Below are 6,774 nucleotides of genomic sequence, written 5' to 3' on the forward strand. Positions count from 1 at the left end.
GATAAACCACGTGGTCGAGCAGGTGACCCAATACCGTTTCACGTCGGGAAATTGAACCCCGGCCGCTTTGGTCAGAGGCGAGTGAGTTTTCCACTGCGCTACCCGACAATACCCTCACCAACGAATTGCCAGACTACAATTCCTCAATGATGTTTGTCCAGGTATATCTCTAGATTTACAAAGACAACTATCTTAAATGCCATGCTAAAGCCAATGACAAAACCAGGATTCATTTTTATTACTTAATTAATTTAATTAATAAACATTGCAGACGATAGAGCGGCGATGACAGGCGATGAACGCCATTAGTAACTTGACGACAAACGAGTTATCGTTCTTTTGTCAAATCGTCTTCCATTACATCTTTTAACTTCTGCCCTGACAGGTTATCTGGGTCACATGGCGAAACAAATCACCGTCGTACGCCATTTAATCACGAGAGACGACTAATCAAGAGGCAGGCATTTTGTTAAACGCTCTTGCGTAGAAGACGTGAAGTCGACATAGTCTGTTAGCTCTTTGTTTGGTTAGGGGTCTACCATGACATACACACAATTTTCTCTGTACTCATCCCCTATCCTAATGTATCCAAATATTCATTATATGGCCATTAAAACTATAACTCACCTGTCGGTGTACGCCACATTGCATTCAATTAATGTACGCCATTCTCCTACACTAAGTGTACTCAAACCGCCTTAATTCACAGTGCCTTTACTAAACTCTCCCGTCCGTCCAGTGTACTCAGCCCCTTCACGCTGTGTGCGTACTCAACCCCTTAACCCAGCGTTGTTAGTCAACCTTTCACTCTGTGTTCTCAACCCCAATTCACGAAGTGTACCTAATGTTGGCCGTCAAATTGTACTCAACCTCAGTTGACGAAGTGTACTCATTTTGGCCATCAAATTGTACTAAACTTTATTCACGAAGTATACTTGATATGACCCATCAATTTGTACTAAACTTTATTCACGAAGTATACTTGATATGACCATCAAATTGTGCTCAACCTCGGTTAACGAAGTGTACTCAATTTGGCCATCAAATTGTACTAAACTTTATTCACGAAGTATACTTGATATGACCCATCAAATTGTACTAAACTTTATTCACGAAGTATACTTGATATGACCATCAAATTGTGCTCAACCTCGGTTAACGAAGTGTACTCAATTTGGCCATCAAATTGTACTAAACTTTATTCACGAAGTATACTTGATATGACCCATCAAATTGTACTAAACTTTATTCACGAAGTATACTTGATATGACCATCAAATTGTGCTCAACCTCGGTTAACGAAGTGTACTCAATTTGGCCATCAAATTATACTAAACTTTATTCACAAAGTATACTTGATTTGGCCATAAAATTGTGCTCAACCTTAATTAATGAAGTGTAATCAATTTGGCCTCGACCTTTTTCTCGAAATGTACTCAACTTGGCCATAAAAATATACTTCACCCGAATTCACGAAATGCACTGAATTTGGCCATAAACTTGTACTCAACTCCAATTCACGCACCAACATTCAACTGATTTACTCAACCATCCAATAAAATGCACGCAGTTCGCTTAACTCTTACTCTCACAGTTTACTTAAACCTTCGCTCAGAGTACTCAACTATCGCCTTCACAGTGTACTCTCCTACACTCACTGAACCAAACGTTCACCTCTTTGTGCTGACGTTATTAATATAATGTACATTTGATAAATTGTGAAATCAAATCTTTGCTTATCTCAATGTCCAACACCTGATTTTCAGACCGTGACAAATATTTGAAAGATTCATAATAATAAATGAAGTATTGTTGTTCAATCATGAATGACATGATTTGGTGTTTACGAGAGAAAGTGAGAGTGTTATTGACATATAATCCAGATAATAAAACTCAGAATAATGGGCCATTGTTGACGACTGTCTGTGAGTCCCAGCCCTGAGATCGCCATAGACAAAATTTCTGGCAGGTCACACGTGCACACGCACAGGAACACACACTGCTACTGGTATCGGTACGTTACTCTCGCGTCGCTGTCATCGCCTTTCGTCTTGTTTTCGACGCCTATTTCCCTATAGAGCTTGTTGCCTCAATAAGTAAAGGTCGCCTCACCTACCGACCAGCTGACAGTTAACAGTTCCCATACGCGCGTTATGAACATTTTTTTAATTAATACAGGTAATTCATTCAAAAAATTTCCGTCAAATATTTTTCTCAAAATTTTCACTTGACAGAAAGTGGACAGTGTAGGCGCCAAGAGTACTAGATTCCTCGTCAGACGGATCCTCATTGTCATATACCGGCACCTCAAACAGAAAATCATGTGCACACTTTATCGAGGTCACGTGACACCTACCGCACATGTGTGGAGTACTCATCCTTGTTTAGTTTGGCCTGTCACCGATAACGTGTTCGACACGGTACTGTGTACATGTCTTATAATGGCACTGGGATGACAGGTACCGTGTAAATACAGGTTACACGATACCTGTCATGCCAGTGTCATTATTTTCTACTTGACTGCACTCTCGATACCGATTCAAACGCCACATTTTACATTTTTTTCTATTTTCACAACTTGAAATACTTGAATTTCAAATATTTTTAATAAAAAAAGGAACAGCCTAAAATGTTTTACATGTATAGAAAAAAAATGAATGAACGATTTCAAAAGAATTATATCACACCGGTAAGCATAGAGACGTTTGTTAGGTAAGTGTTCATGTATTATAATAAACGATGTCTAGTCGTTAAGGAATACCAGAAGCAAAAAATAACAATGACATTATTCACAGGTATATGAGCTTCATACAATTTTCCAAATAGGCGTTACCTTGTTGTGAGCGTGTTTATAAGCCAATGTTACGTAACTGACAAACGATCTAACAGCACAGGTCTGTCGGCAGATCAGGTTTGTATAGATAAGGTTTTGTTGACAAATAAACGCCAGTAAAGTAGCAGCATAAATTGTGCATCGCGCGGTGTTGTCCTATCAAATTGCTGCACAGAGACGGTGAGGTCGGGCCCCGGCCCCAGGGACGGCCAGCTACAGGCACTGACGGGTCCAAACCACCAGGGGCACGTCGTCTGCATCTACAAAATTACAGATAAAACGCAAAAACAGAAATATAATATACAGCAGTTTCGAAACTAATTTTACAATAGGCGCCGGGTATCTCAGATCGCTTGTCGGATCTCAGACCTATCTAGCCCAGGGCTTCTTGGCGATGGGAATTTAATTGACTGACAAAACATATCTCCTCCTTTTGTAAAGATTTGCTCAGAGAAGCATGAAATTAAAATATTCTTTAGGTTATAAGATCAAAAAGTAACAAACAAGTTACGAGATTTAGTCCCTGACAAGACCCACGGGGTAATAGATGTCACATGACCCTGTGACACGGGACAGTTTTAGTGTTACTTCGATGAATCCCAATTCAAAAAGCGGTCACGTAACAGAGTGAACTATACGTTACCATACAATAGTATACAATGATACATGGTGTAAAATATGGGGAGTTGTTTTTTCACAATTCTTTTTAATTTCGGAAGCGTTCTAAATATGCTCATTTTCGGACGATGACTCGTAATACGTGTAGCAGAACGCGCATCTTTCTCCCAGGGATTTTCATTGCTCAGCAAATATTGCAGCGTCAAATGAGACTAATTGACATATACATATGTCGTACATACTTTAGAAAGAGAAGTTTCAGAAGAGGAGATGGCGGGATTGATGAACATCGATGGTGGTGCTGAATTGAAGAGTTTCACTCCAGAGGACAAACCTGTCTCGAAGAGAGACTTTGTAGCTAGATTGAAAAGTCGAATGTGACTGTTTAACACCGGAATTCGATTTGTTATTGATGATTTGGTTGTATAGTTTGACATATGAAACGAGACCGTAGGTTATTTGACAAATCTGTCAAACAATTGTTGTAAATGCCAGTTTATTTGGAAATTCAGCCCCGTTTTAATTGAGATATACACTCTATCAATCGTGGAGACGTTCTCTGGTCTGAGATACAATTCTATTCCGTGACCATAAAACAACTTAACTTGTCGTTGACATTCCTTGTTTAATCCTCTGATGAAAATCGCGAGAGAACGAAACATACTCGACCGTGGGACGTGTCAGTGATAACTATTGGTCAACCATACACAGATCAATATTTGCCTCCGAAAACAAAAGAGTTACATGTCATCGTACTGGGACCCTGTACTATTGCCTCATAGGCGTCAAGAGCAACACCTACACAGATCCTAATACAGCTATACTTAATCTCTGTCTTTTTTTGTGTTTGTACTCGGGTAAATCCGTTGTTAGACAGGAAAGTGAATTAAGTAGCGCTATTTGAAAATATCATCGTATCATGGCCTAATTCCAGAAGTGAATAGAAATAGTCCCATAGTCAATCACCAATAATCTTCGCCATTGTATTGTGGAGTAACTCATATATAACCGTTTCTGTACTTATATTTTTCTTTTCATCGAATGTCCCTTTAATCGTCCCAATATAGGTCAATGTCCGATGCGTCGGGACAAAGCGACGGACTCGGAGATCAAAACAGGTCTCTTTTAGTAGGTCATGCGGGATGACCCCGCTCGTGAGTAACCATCACGTGGCCTTTACTACCCCGTCCCACCGTGTTTACTAGTTGAGAAAAACAATTGAGCAGTGAATTCCTCAAAATATCGGTTGCCTATTACAATATTACCGAGCACTTCGTCTATGGAACAGTCCTGGCTTTGGTTTAGAATCGGCATTGGATCGGGCGCTTCTTGCAATGTTGATATACGTCTAAGTTTATTTTGTATTGTGCCGTTCCTGTTGGTACACACGTCTCGTAATCAGTCGCAACCAGTCCTAGGTTGTAATTCATTGTTTTATCTTCGAACAAAAAAAAAATACAATTGAAAGTATTTAGAGTCGAGAGAAAATTGTATCGGTGCTTCATATCTTTTCTAAAACAACTGTTTCATTGATATGTATCAGCATTTACCCACAAGGTTGGGGTGCCGGTATCTTAAGACAATACTGTCACTGGAACACGTGTGTTTAGTTTAGTTTATTGGCCTTTAGCCTTTCGGCTTATCAGCATNTACTGGTTTCACTAGCGCATGTAACCAGTATATACGTCTCTGATGTAAAGTACACGTATATTAAGCAAGCTTCATGTGACCAGACAGTTAGGTATCTAAAGGGGTCAATAGCTATGTTTCCTCATTGCACTGAATTTAATATACGTGTAGTTTGATAGCAAAATATTCACTGAAATGCCTTTATTGTCATATACAATGTACATTCAAATGTTGTTTGTTGGGTGAATTGACACAGGGGCTCGACATATTAACGTAAGGAATGACCGAGCGACGCCCAGTTATAATTGTCAATACATGTATCTATGTTAAAAATAATCAATTAATTTTTGGTACATTCCTATACACACTTGAAAGGCCTTCATATGAAGTGTTACGTCACTGACGTCATTCGGGTACCCCACGTGATCATGAACTGGAAAGGGAGGATACTCTTACGTAACAGCCAGTGTTCGGAGAAGCAAACTGGCCAAGTCATAACCGCTCCTTTCACAAAGTATGCAAGGACGGAGAATGATTGAAGAGCGTATTAGATGTCGTACAAACATTTGTGTTGAACTTCAATAGGTGTTGATTTGGTTTGGAGTTAGCAGGAATCATTGTAGGGAAGGAATTATCTAGGGTATCGCGGGTATGTTACTGTATTATTGGGGGGTGTAGCGATGTCGCCGGCTGTTTGGGGTCTAATTGGTGGGACGACTTGACTGTCAGAAACATGTATTAGGAAGACCTAGAAATTCACCTGTTGCCATAAAGAGGAGAATGCCGTTGTGTTTTGCCTTCTGAAGTATTGTCAACGTGACCTTAAATAACTAACATGCCTGGGTGTTTATCAATACATATTTTGCGGGTTCTTTTTATTTCGCTGAAGAGCCCTTCGAGTACGTGCCAAAGTCAACATTGCATTTGCATAAAAAGCGTCATAATACATCAACACCTGGTACTATGGTGGCATAACATTGACAAAGCATATTAATGGATATTCCTTATCCCTATCCTTACAACTCTAAGCTCCATTTTTCTATACTTACAACCCACCCACCATTCTTCTATAGATGTGTACAACCTACCTTCCGTCCTCTCTCTCTCTCTCTCTCTCTCTCTCTCTCTCTACTTACATCCCACCTCATTTCCTCACCCTATCCTTGCATCATCCTTCGTCACCATCTCGTTTCTCTTTGTACCTTAAAATCTAACCTTCCTTCTACATTCAATCCTTATACACTCACTCTTTCTTCCTCGTTTAATCCTTACACTCTCATACTCTCTTCATTTCATAATTATACTCTCACCCTCCCTTCCACATTCTATCCTCACACACTCACTCTGCCTTCCTCGTTATATCCTTACACTCTCACCCTCCCTTCCACATTTTATCCTTACACCTTCACCATCTCTTCCTCATTCTATCCTTAAACCTTCATCCTTCCTTCCCTGTTTTATCGATGCAACCCCTCCCTTCCTCCCTTCCTGATTACTTCTATCCCGGTTCCTATCTCATCATATCCTCTTTACTCTCAGTCACTTCTTACAACCGTTACCCAACATTTCTCACCCCGTCCTCCTATTTCTCTTAATCTGTCACTGTGTCCTGACAACCTCGTCAACTTTTCCCCACACTGCCCTAACAACCTCGTCACACATTTTTTTGACTCTGTCCCGACACGTCACTCGTA

This window comes from Mizuhopecten yessoensis, unplaced genomic scaffold (assembly GCF_002113885.1).
Source record: "Mizuhopecten yessoensis strain PY_sf001 unplaced genomic scaffold, ASM211388v2 scaffold2111, whole genome shotgun sequence".
NCBI lineage: Eukaryota > Metazoa > Mollusca > Bivalvia > Pectinida > Pectinidae > Mizuhopecten > Mizuhopecten yessoensis.